This window comes from Macrotis lagotis, chromosome X (genome assembly GCF_037893015.1).
Source record: "Macrotis lagotis isolate mMagLag1 chromosome X, bilby.v1.9.chrom.fasta, whole genome shotgun sequence".
NCBI classification, from domain to species: domain Eukaryota; kingdom Metazoa; phylum Chordata; class Mammalia; order Peramelemorphia; family Peramelidae; genus Macrotis; species Macrotis lagotis.
The window spans coordinates 262,903,033-262,916,309 of record NC_133666.1 but is presented as its reverse complement, the minus strand read 5'-3'; the positions used below and the strand labels follow the sequence as shown (position 1 = coordinate 262,916,309).

Below are 13,277 nucleotides of genomic sequence, written 5' to 3'. Positions count from 1 at the left end.
CTCCCTCTTCTTTATTCTCTTCTCTACTGGAAGTTACAAACAAGTTGCCAGTCTGCATCATAAAAAGTTTTCACAACTAGGAATCCTTTAAGTGAAGAAATCCTACCCCCCCATCCCCACATCAATTATTTCTAAAGTCTCTAAATGTATTTTTGGTGGTTTAAAATTTGTTACTGTTCCTGTTCCTTTTGATTTTTAATAAGTAGCTATTTTATCTTAAAGACTATAAATGTAACTTTATTATCTTATGTTTAGATCTGGTGAGAATCTGGGAGGTCATCTAGTCTAATCCTTTCATTTTGCAGGTAAAGAAACCAAGAATGACTAGTTTATAGTTGCATAAGCAGTAAATGGAGAAAATTCAAATCAGAATATCTGATTTCAAATTTAGAATTCTTTCCACAGTACCAAGCTGTCTAAACATCTAGTTTATATTTAGAAAAATTCAAAGGAACTCCTAAAAGTCTTATTTGGAAGGTTTTCCCAGAGCTACTATTATCTTTATACCTGAGTCAGAAGGTAATTATAAATTGGCTGTCTTCCCTAAGGTCTGAAGCCACACTATTAAATCAAAATGAAATTCTGTGGTGAAATTTCAAATAAAAATAAATAATTATTGACTGTGATATGAATCCAGAATAATATATTTAAAATGGCAGTTTTTTTCATTTCTTAAGGATACCAGTAGTCATATCTTCCTTTACATTTCTTATTTGAGTGACATTATCCTATCCATTTTTGAGAAGTTCTAGCATTTTTCAAAGACCTTGATTTAAGTAACTCATTCCCTTATCACAGAAATGACTAGACGCAAGTTGATATTTTTTGTCTTTTTTCAAATTATAAATTGTGATGAGTAATAGCAGAGCAGCTACCATCTACCTGTGAGACCTTAGGCAGTTTCTTCAACTATAAAAAATGGGATTATATTTTTTGTATATTTTGAAACTTTAAGTCTGTAATTCTGAATATGTACTAGACTGTTGATTTCTCTCACTTTCAACTTTGAGATTCTAATTCTTTGTGCAACAAATACTAGTAATAATTTTATTTGTGACATAATTTAACCTTGTATTAGAAAAAAGTAGCTACTCATACTTATTCTTTGTTTCAATAAATTTTGCATTCTCCTGAATTTTTTAAATTAAAATTTAAAGGTTTTCTACCAGTTACTGATTTATCTCCAAAGTGATGCTTTCACCTTGCTGCTAAGATGTAATTGTTCAATCTAAAACCCATAATCCCTGGCCCAGAAATAATGGATTTTTCTTCAGGATGAAGAATCACTTTTTTCATCTATTCTAAATTTTAATAATGCCATTAAGTTTCTATTCTGAAACCCAAACTAAGAAAGTAAAGATTTGTTCTGTGGTGGTTGTTATGTAGAATAATGGAAATTTCAGATAATTGTTTAATTTAACATGAAAAAGTAATTGAGAAAATAGCAAAGATACTGCAGAAGAAGAATCTGGAAAACATAAGTAATTGTGACTCTGAAAATTATTTCTTTTTTTTTCCTCAGATAGCTCAGACGAAAGGTATGCCTAAAGATACCATGGCAGCTAAATTAACTTGCCTGCTTAACAGTGCCTCCAGATACCCAGAAGTGAGCAAGGTGTCCCAGATGATTCTCCTGACTGAGATCACCTAACAGACAAAGAAACCCATTAAAAAAAAATAATTCTATTGCCTCATAAATAACAAAGACCCTTTCCAACCTTAGTTACTTCATTTACGTGCTAGTAGGAGTGTACGTTTGTTACCATTCATCTGAGAAATGACCACTTTCTATTCTCAAAGATGAAAACTGAAAAGGGAAAAGTTACAACAAATGCCACAGACCACTTGTGGCTAGGGCAGGTTGCAAAGAAGGTTTTAATCTGGGGTAGTTATGGGTAGGATCTGAATTTCTTAGAGTGATTGGCCATAGCAGGGAGGTAAAGTAGAGTCAACTTGGCCATGACTCATTAAAAAAGGGACCTTGAGGAGCCTCATCACCTCACCCTGAAAAACTAGTTACAAAATACTATAGGGAGTACATAATTAATTTTTACTTTTTAGAAATAAAAGGGCTATGAAAAGGAGGAGATTATGAAGGACACACCAAATGGTATTCATGGGGTGGCCTAAAAAGCAGACTGATATTACCAAGGAGACATATTAGTATGATTTCATTATGCACACATCCCATCCTGGGAAGTCCATTTAATTAACCGAAATGGATAAAAAGCAATTCATCTACAGTCTTCTCCTTTTAATCTGACTTCAAGATTTGGTAGGGTCAATAAATATGCTTGACCTGTGATCATATTTGTCTGATCAGCCACAGTTGGACATATTGTACCTTGACCCCAACATAGTGGTGTCATCTTAGTTCTCTTTTGAGAAAGGACAACAAACCAACCAACCAGATGGAGAAGAAAATGAAAGGTGCAATTTCTAGCTCTATCCTTTCCAAGAAAGATGCAGCATTACCTATTGTGTAGAAAAGTAGGAACACTCTTCCCTTATTGCTTCTGTTTCCATTGTAAAAGTCAAGTTGGTAGAACCAAACACATATGTTTTTGCATTGTAAGAATTAAAATTGAGGCAATACATGAGATGATAAATCTATCAGGGGAAGTAGAATATTTCAAAGAAACTAGAGAAATGTGTGTTGTATTTTGTATTCTTCTTAAATAAAAGATATGAGAAAGGATGCAGTTTTCAGGCTGAACATGGCATATGGCTTCTAGGACTGTTTTCCTGATATATCATTATTGGGATTATGCAACTGATGATGAAGAGAACTTGTATTCATATAGAGATGAAGGTTTCTGAAACATTTTATGAACGTTAGCTCTTTTGAGTTTCACAGCACACTAGTGAAGAAGGTGCTATAATTCCCTTACACATGAGAAAAGTGAGACTTAAAGTGACTGAATGACTTGCCCAGGGTCACAAAACTCATGTATCTATGTGGGTATTTGAACTCAGGTTGTCTGAGTTTAAGGCCAGTGTTCAATCTACTACGTAGAGTACTCTTCTCTTTAGAGGTCACTGTGATGAGTATTGAGATATTGTATGCTTAGTTCTAAGGAAAAGGCTATTCCTAACAGAGTTTGCAAAAAAAGAAGGAAAGCTACAATCACATTTTGTCTTTCCATGGCCATGTAATGCCAGCCTTTCAAAGTTCCAGTCAAAGAGAATGAATGAAATCTCAAAGTAACTTTATAGCCCATTGAGTTGGCAACCTATACAGAGCCTACAGGTTTTGCTCCTCTTTTATAATACTTACATTTCGTCTTCTTCCTATTCCTCCAAATTTCTTGATCGCAATTTACTGAAAGACCCTAGGAATAAACAAGCAATGTGCATTCTCTCTTCACAGATTCTTGCTAAGTGATCTGTTGGTTGACCCAGATGTATTTTTTTTATCATCTTTTGGTGGATAGTCTATCTGCTAATTTGTCATTTTTAAAACTCCATTTCCTAGTAATCACAAAGGTTGGTAATGATTATTAATCTTAAGGTTGCTCATCTGAAAGCATGCAAAATGCTCATATTACTTTTCTGACTTGTCAGATCACACTTGCTGACAGTAAAATTACTTTTCCAATAGAAAGTTAATACTCTTCTTATCTTTCTCTTCAATTATGGGATCAATTGATTGTCTACTTACAGAGTTTTCTAATACATACATCTGCATACCTATTAAAAACATTTAGGTATCTATAAATGCATATCTATCCAATAGATATAGATGCATATATATATATATATCTGAAAGGATACATATATGTATGAATAGATAGATGATAGAGAAGCTCTTTATATTATCCATTGATATATTAATGTATATTTAAGTCTAAATGATAAGAATTCTTCCATTGTATGCATTGCACACTTTGATAATGTAATTTTTTAGGAGGCAGTATCCTCTTTTTATAGGAAAGCATCATAATGTTCTAAGACTTGTAGTGAAGATGGCATCTTCCACAAATAGGAGCATATGATAGAATACATAACCCACATAATCACTCATTGACCTGAATTTGGAGCTAGTAGCAGTAAAAATCTTAGGTAATCATACATTTCTTTGTTTTATGCCTTACCTGGTACATTAACCCAGTTTTTCCCCTGATACACAAAGATCTAGCTTTATACCTATAATATCTCCCACTAATGTACAACTGGAATTCATAGGGCACTATGACCTCTAAAGAAATAAAATTTAATATTATCCAAAAGATATTACAGAATTGTATGTGGGCACAAATAGGATACATCATATTACAAGGAAATATGGTGGTAGAGAAGCAGTAGATGTCATCAGAAAAAATATATAATTGAACAGGAAGAAATATTAGTCATATGCTGAGGTCAAATGTACAGATTATGTGTCTCATTAGAATTGTCAAAATGTCAAAGATACTTGAGGAAAGACAATTTATATAAGTCCACACTACTTCCCTTAGTGATTCATCAGCTCTCATATTCTCAGATGATCCTCAAATTTACTTACCTAGTCTTAAGCTCTCTACTGACCTTTGGTATCATTTCTTCAACTGTCTATCAGGCATCTCAAACTGGATGTCCAGTAGACATTTTAAACTCTACATTCCAAAATGGAATTCATCATTTCCTTCTAAACTTCTTTATTACTATCAAAGGCATTTTGTCCTCTCAACCCACCAGCATTTCAACCTGATTGTTATACTCTTCTCATTATTCTCACTCCCATATATCCAATATATTGCTATGACCTGTCAGTTTTACTTTTTATAGCATCTCTCTATTATATCCCTTTCTCTCCACTGATATTTTCATTACTCTGGTCCACTTCCTCATCTCCTCATCCCCGAACTCCTGTGGTGACTTGCTGTTTGGTATGCTAGTCACAAATCTCTCCACATTCTACATCCTTTACTCAGCCACCAAAGTGAACATTCTAAAGCATGGATCCAACCATACTATCATTCTGTACACAATAAATTCTATTGGTTACCTGTCCCCCTTGACATGAAAAAAACCCATCACTTGCTGCATTTTTGTGTGCATGGGCCTTACTTGCTTAAAAATGCAATAAGTATTTATTAAGTAGCTACAATCAGTTCAGTGGAAAGATTATTAGGACAGGAGACAGGAAGATGGGTTCAAATCCAGGGTGATGAAAACATCTCTGTCTTCAATATATTGTATCTCTATACATAGATAGAAACTAGTGTTTGCCTCAGGTTCCTCATCTGGTAAATGAGGATAATTGTAGGACATATCTCCAAAAGTTATTTTGAGGATGAAATGAGAGAATAAAGTAATTTTCACAGGGCTTGGCACATAGTAAGCAATATGTGAATGTCAGTTATGATGATGGTGATGGTGATGATGGAGATGATGATACTGTGGAAGTACCTGGAGATACAAAAGCAAAAAGGCATAATAATCTCTTAGGGAGTAGAACTATCATGTTACTGTTGTTGGGAACTCTTGTAAAAAGAAATTCCTTCAACAAATATAGGTCAGGACTTTCCCTGCAACTTGGAGACTTAGAAGACTGTTTATCACACAATTAATATGGTCAGGGATGAAACTTGAACCCAAGTCTTGTATTCATGTTGTGCCCACAGAGTTTACTTTCAATTGGAGGAAAAAAATACATGCCCACAAAATTGTATACAAAATAATAAAATAATCAATATAAAATTATATGCAAAAATGTCAGTCATATACAAAATAATCAAATTTCTGCAAGTAGGATAATAACGACAGGAGCTATCCACAAAAGATTTCAGTAATTCCAGTAAGAATGAGCATCTCTTCACAGCTTTGAAGGAAACCCAAAATTCCATGAAGTGAAAATAGGGAAGGAACACATTGCAGGCATAAAAGGCAATTGCCTGTACAAAGGCATGGGGTGGGAAATAAGGTGTATTGAAAGGGAAATAGCTTGTCTGGGAAGCAAAGTCAACGTAAAAATCAAAAAGAGGAGTTTACATATAATCCTAGACACAAAAGAAAAGCACATGAGTTCTTGAGCAGAGCAGTGACATAGCTAAGCCAGGATTATATTATACTATTGATGGAATACTTAGACTTTGAGTCAGGATTAACTGGGAGGGGTGGCTAGGTGGTGCAGTGGATAGAGCACCAGCCCTGGAGTCAGGAGTACCTGAGTTCAAATCCGGCCTCAGACACTGAATAATTACCTAGCTGTGTGGCCTTGGGCAAGCCACTTAACCCCATTTGCCTTGCAAAAACTAAAAAAATAAAAGAATAACTGGGCAGGAACTTTGACTTAAAGTCTAACTAGCTGTACTTTCCTAGTTAAACCACAATAATCTTCCATGATCTGACTATGGTCATCTAGGATGGGAGAAGATATTGTGTTTCTTTATTGTGAGAGTGGAAGAAGCCACTTTATACTGACTATATGGCTGGAACATACTGGTTGTGTCTTTAAAACTGTCAGACTCAGACAGTCTTACTCTCTTACTCGTGGTATCAAAGTGGATAAAGATCCAGTTCACTCACAGAGTAGGTGCCATGAGCTGAGTTGGGGAAAGGAAGAGCTAACTCCTCTTCTCCTCTTAGGCCTTGTGTCCCCAAGAAATAGTCTTGGGATTTTGAGATAGTCTGTTTCTTTTGTCCTTTTCTATTCTAGGTGCAGGTAGTAATGTCCCCAGACCCAGAATGGAGCCATGGAAACCTAAGAACAGATGTAAGCCCAGTGAAATCCTTAAGAATTCAAAATGTCCAGGACTTGATCTTGGGATAGGGGAGGGAATGGGCTTTAAACTTGAAACTTGGCAGGACTGTACTATATAGGAACTGAGTTAAACTATGAACACAAGTTGGTGTTTGTATATGGAGGGGTGGATGATGGGGCATGTGCTTATATCCCACATGTTGATTGGGAGAATGCTATATTTTTGTTTTTATTATAGCTTTGAAATAAATATTCTTTTTTCTTTTTATTTTTTTTTGCAAGGCAATGGGCTTAAGTGATGTGTTGTAGGTCACACAGCTAAGTAATTATTATGTGTCTGAGGTCGAATTTGAACTCAGTTCCTCCTGACTCCAGGCAGGTGCTCTATTCACTGAGCCACCTAGCTGCCCCAATACATATTCTTTTGCCAAAAACTAATTGATTGTTAACTGAATGAATGGAAATGGGGTATAGGGGACCCATAAAATCAGAAGAACATCATTAATGGGGGCTAGAGTCAATGACAGAGAGACTGGATTTATCCCAAACCCCATTAAGAGTACTAGAGTACCTTAGGGAGAGGGATAAAATGTAATATATAATCTCATCTTCATAACATGGGGGCCAGAGCAGCCAATTTCATACATTTTTAGCTTTGAAATATTTTATTATGAACCTAATAACATTCAGTAGAATTTAAGAGCACAGAATTGATAGCTAGAAGGGACCTTGGAGCTTATGAAATCCAACCATTTCATTTTGTATAGATTAGGAAACTAAGGCCATAGAGGTAAATTATCTGTTCAAGCTCACATACTTTAAAAGTTTCAAGGGCAGTATTTAAACTGAATCTTTCAAATAGCAAGTCCAACACTCTATCACTTTTATTTTTGAAATTTTATCCTATTTGTAATTTATGGAACAAAACAAGCATTTCAATACATTCTGCAATAAGAAAGATGATTGTATTATGAAACTGCAAACCTACTATGCACAACTAGCTATTTCTTTCAAATGTAATTTCAAAAAAATTTCATGTTAATTTCTTTTTTCTTCCCTCCTCTGTCAAAAAGTTGTAACCATTTTGTAGACAACATTATTAAACCAGAAATAAGATTTCTAATTAGAGACTGTCAATATCTTAGAAAAGAAAATTGAATTATATTTCTGCCTATATTTTGAGAATAAAAATTCATTTTATACTTCCTAAGTGAACTGTTCTTCCTAAAAGACAACAGAGCAAGAATCCATCATTGTTTTCTTCTATGAATTAAAGAATCAGGTCTGCAAAATCTCAAAGGACTTATTAGCAGCATGTAGTCAGGAAGAGGGAATTAAATGAGAAATATGCATTTAATGAAATAGTTATGTCTCTCCAATGATACTGGATGTTTTCATTTACAAAACAATAGTATAATATTTTAAGAAAAAAATGAAAGAGAACTGGGTTTAGTATCAGATAAAATGTGACCATTAATTAAATTTAGAGAAGACATTCGACTTACTGATTTTGAGCCAGAGGAACACAGTCTAAGTATCTAAGTATTCTTGGATAAATCACCTTCTCTACTTTATTTATCAGTGTTATGGAGGGAGGGTGGTGAGGATGAGGAGGGAGTTTGGGCTTGATCATTAAAGTACCTTTTAGTTCTAAACCTTATAATAGTTTTATATAATATAATATTTATAGACTTTTGGAAGACTGGTGAAACTTATGGACCCCTTCTCAAAATCATGTTTTTAAAAGTATAAAATAAAATACACAAGTATGCTAAAGCCTAAAGCAAAGTAATCATAATGCAATACTTTATCAAAAGGCATCTAAGTGGCATGGCAGATAGAGTGCTGATTCAGGAGTTGGAAGACTCATCTTCCTGAGTTCAAATCGAGCCTCATCATTTACTAGCTGTGTGAACCTGGGCAAGTTACTTAAACCTCTTTAACTCAGTTTCACCATCTGTAAAAAAAAAGGTGGAAAAGAAAATGGCTAACCACTACAATATCTCTTCCAAGTAAACCCTAAGTGAGGTCACAGAGTCAGATACAACAATTATTATCAAAATATTAAAAACAAATTCATAGACTCCAAGTTAAGATTGTCCTCTATAATCTTGCTGAAACTCAATTTTCTCTTCCCAAAATGAGATAGCTGCATTAATTTATTTATCAAGAATTTCTTAAGTATGCATTATTGTGTGTCAAGTACTGGGTTAGATGTTGGGGATATTAAGTCAAAAAGTCAAACAATCTCTGTCCTTTAGGAACTTATATGGTGTTTCTTTCTTAAAGTCCCTTCCAAATACCAAATGAGGTTCAAATGAAATAAGCTTTGTAAAATTCAATACAATTGCTTTCAACAAACTATATATAATTACCTATTGTGCCATCAAAGCCCATTATATAAACTACAGGATAAGATTTTTAAAGTAAATTTAGAAATTTACAAGAAGTGATAACAAAACAATATTTTTTCCAAGGTTTTGTAAGAATGGGGTCTTTATCTGTTGATGTAGATCACACAACACATTCTCTCTTCACAGTAGTCTTTGTGAGCCTGGACTGAAAAACTCATTGCCCTGAATATGAGCCCTCCAGTGCCCGGGCCTTTGTGAACTCCAAAAGCAAAAACTCAGAAAGATCTTTTCCAGTAATGTAGAACCAGTGAACACTTGTACTCTGTAGATATAACCTTTGAAAACCAAGCATCATCCACTCATCATAATGAAACTTCAGAGTAGGATGTTGTGGACAATGAAGATAAAATCAATCAATGATTAATTTTGCTTTTTCACAAAAGGTGTGAAAAAGGTGCACTGATGCACTTTGATCAGAGAATCTTGGTCTGAAATCACAGACATGTTAGCATCACACAATGTTCTCAAAAAAGGAGATTGTGCTTCAAATAAAGTATTGGTACATATGAAATTAAACTAATATAAAGCAGTTCTTCATATTAATACTAACAGCTTCCTTTGTAGAAATCAAGAATTGAAATCCACTGAGATCGCTGGAATGTCATTTTCATGAAATTTTCATCTTCCCCTCTCCTCTCACCATTTTCAGTCATTCAAGCAAATGTTTCTATTCCTGTTGATACTATTGGAAATTCTATCACATCAATTATTTTCTTACTTCATGAAGAGAAATTGAAATTCATAAATTCTAATCCACAGTAGAAGGGAATTTTAGCTGCCATGGGGAAATTCTTATTGCTGAAAAAATATTCACTTAATATCTCTAGAATGATTGCTGATAAAATACTTATAAATGAACCATGATAATATTTCTGGAAGGAAAAATGATCTAATCGCATTTCTTCTTTTCTTCCTCTCTTCTCACTGGTTCTGGATTATCACCCATAAAAGGAGTGGGGATCTGGAGAGTAAAAGTAGTATTTTGTGATGGAAAAACAAAATTTATAGGGCTTCTTCAAATGAACTTCTTATATCGCAATTATAATTTAAATGATTTTTGTGTTAATTTTGAAAATTTATAAATTGAAAATAAAAATGTTATCCTCTTGTATAGGACTTGATTGGGTCAAAAGTTAGTCTTGTAAGGTCTTTTGAAGCAAACTGGAAGTTTACCTTGATCATTAATGGGAAAAAATTTCACATTTTGGTTTATTTCCTTTGAACCAGAAACTGGGATTGCTTCAATCACTGAGGGAAAAATCATTGTTATAACAAAATTTCATCAGTACTACATGGAGCCAGTTTGGGTTCTAAATCTTATCCATCCATTTTTACATTCTTTTAGTAATTTAGTTCGGTCCTGAGACATTTACAGGAGAAAAAAGAATGGTTACAAATAAATCCACAAATTCTCTCATCATTTTCTCTTGATTAAGGTTACTGCATGCATAAAATCTCTGACATTAGTATAAAAGCCTGGTGGGCCTTTGCTAAGCCATAAATTATAACTCATTTCTTAGGGATACATAAGATAAGAAAAACTATGGTTCTCAATGACCTTCCCTCAAAGCAATGAAATAATGAATAAGGGGCAGCTAGGTGGTACAGTGGCTAGATCTCTGGTCTTGGAATCAGGAGGATGGAAGTTCAAATCCAACTTCAGATACTCGATTTTTTTCTAGCTGTGTGACCTTGGGCAAGTAACTTAACCCTGATTACCTCACAACCAGGGACATCTCCAAGTACTCCTGATTCACATAATGCCACTGGATTCAGATGGCTCTGGAAAAGAAAGTGAGGCTGGTGACTTAACCCAGCATCCCTTCACTCAAATCCAGTTTTTATGCTTGTCATGACATCACCTCTCTGATGTCATGATCCTCTTTTGAGAATGAGGACAAAAACATAAAAGAAATCATAAAATGAATGATTGAATTTATTAAATGTATTTAATTATGGGTGTTTGAAGTTTATGAATAAACAAATAAAAGAATAAAAAAGAATTATTGAGCCTTACGATGTGCCAAATTGTAAATGTTGGGGGAACAAATACAAAAGCAAAGATAGTCCTTGACCTTAAGGTACTTATATTACAGAGACAAAATCAGCAGTTTTGAATGGCAGCACAGCCTTAGTCAAAGGATGATTATTGTTGTTCATCCTTCATTTTTAAAGAGTACCAATGACATCCTGATGTGAATGATGATGTCTTGAATAAGTTAGTATCCCCAAAATATTTCTTCCATAGAGCATGTATAGAATTTTCCTTACTAACCATGTAATATAATTATGATATATAATACATAAGCAAATCCTTTGAAAAAGTAAACATATGTATATATGTTATATATATAATATATATATAAAATCATACAAATGGATGATTTTTGTTATTAATAGAAAATATTAAAAGATGATATGAAAAGATAGAAAACAGGATATGATACAATATAATAATAAATAGAGTATTAAATATTATGATCTTTAATAGTTAGGCAGATTAATTGCTTTGAATGTTTGACTTGGCATTAGGAAAATCTGAATTCAAATTTTGCTTCAGACATGGCTCCTTTGTGACCTTGGGCAAAATGTTTAAATTTTCTCAGTGTTTCCCTATATTTAAAATTGTTACAGTAATAGTATCTACCTCACAATGTTGTCATAAAGATCAAAAAAAGCTAACAACATCTGTAAAATAGTCTGCCAACTTTAAAGAGCTATATAAATGCTAGCTATTGTTACTGTTATTATGGACTATGTTATAATCAGTGAGTAAAGAATCTCTTCTATTTTTATTCTTAGGGTTCTAGATGTAATGAGAAGAGACAAGATTTAATGCTTTAATATTTCAAGTATCTACAATTATATTAGTTTAGACAATGAATGCAGATTACAATCTGTTTTATATTAGAGATTTAATATTTGAGCTTCTGGGCTTCTTCTAACTAAAAGAAATCATGCTGTGGTATCCAGGCTCTCCAAGATTAGATAATTTAGTCTTCACATGAATCCAGTCCTATTCAAACTGGATTCAAAGCCTCTCAACTTCATAAACCTATCTGAACTGGTGTACTATTTATTGTAGTCAGGCATCTCTAAAGGAAGTCAGGCATCAGCCATCAGATTCAAATTATGGAGGACAAATAACGACATGTTGCCTCTCAACTCAGTTGAGTTTCCTAAAAGCTATACATAGTACTTTAAATTTGATAAGGTGATCAATAAGATATCACAGTGGATTTTTGAGCAGGGGAAGCACATAATAATAGCAAAATTAAAATCTTAAACACAGAAGAATGGACACCATGGTTATAAAAACAGATTATTAGTCTTTATAATTAATGAAATTATATACATGTAAAATTTTAAAATAGATAATTTCATTAACTGTATATTTTATAATGGAAATTGGTACCTTACCTTTATCAATCAGTTTTGTTTTTCAGGCCTTAGACTTACTGTATATACTAACTTAAGTGTACTTTATCTAATATAATTGATAACCTTTCCAAAGTGTCAATAAAAAAACATATACTTTTATTCCTGGATAAAAGTAATTTTAATCTGTTTATGCCTTTAAAAATTTAACATTTATTCACAGTGTTTAATTTCTCATTGATGACTAACTATAGAAATGTTTTTGCTTTGCTGTTAGTTTTTAGGGCTTTTAAAGGTGACCTTTTCCCTTAGATCCTCAAATCCCAGGGAGATTTCTCCAATTCTTGCCATTTAATCAGTGGTGTTTGAAAGGAAAAAAGGGAAGAGGAGACAATTGCCTATGTTAATTCCAATCAGATTTATCCTTTATTTATTGGAAATGTTCTTCAAAAGTAGATGAAAGGTAAGTTAACTGGGAAGGGGGTGGTGGTTAGTAGTGAAAGAGGTATAAAGGTGAATGGATGTGAAAAAAATATATTTTTGGATAAAAGGTTCCAGAAAAATTAATCCTTTGTTTGAAGAGATGTTATGTAGACTTTGTATAAAACTATGAAGACAAATTGTGTCAGTTTTCAAAATACCCAAAAGGTTTCTTATTTAAATGTTTGCCCTTTATATACAGCATAATCATTGAAAAATTGCATAATATAGTGGCAATGGAATGATCTTTTGAAATAGACTAGGAGCACCTGAATATTTATTAGCTATGTCATCAGGGCAAGTAAGTCTCTGACCTCCAG

At 33.4% G+C, this 13,277-nt stretch overlaps 1 protein-coding gene across 2 annotated transcripts in view; it reads right to left on the bottom strand.

Moving 5' to 3' along the window:
* PDE4D (phosphodiesterase 4D) overlaps window positions 1-13,277 on the bottom strand; it is a 1,222,901-nt gene that overhangs the window by 1,087,498 nt on the left and 122,126 nt on the right. The window lies entirely within an intron of this gene.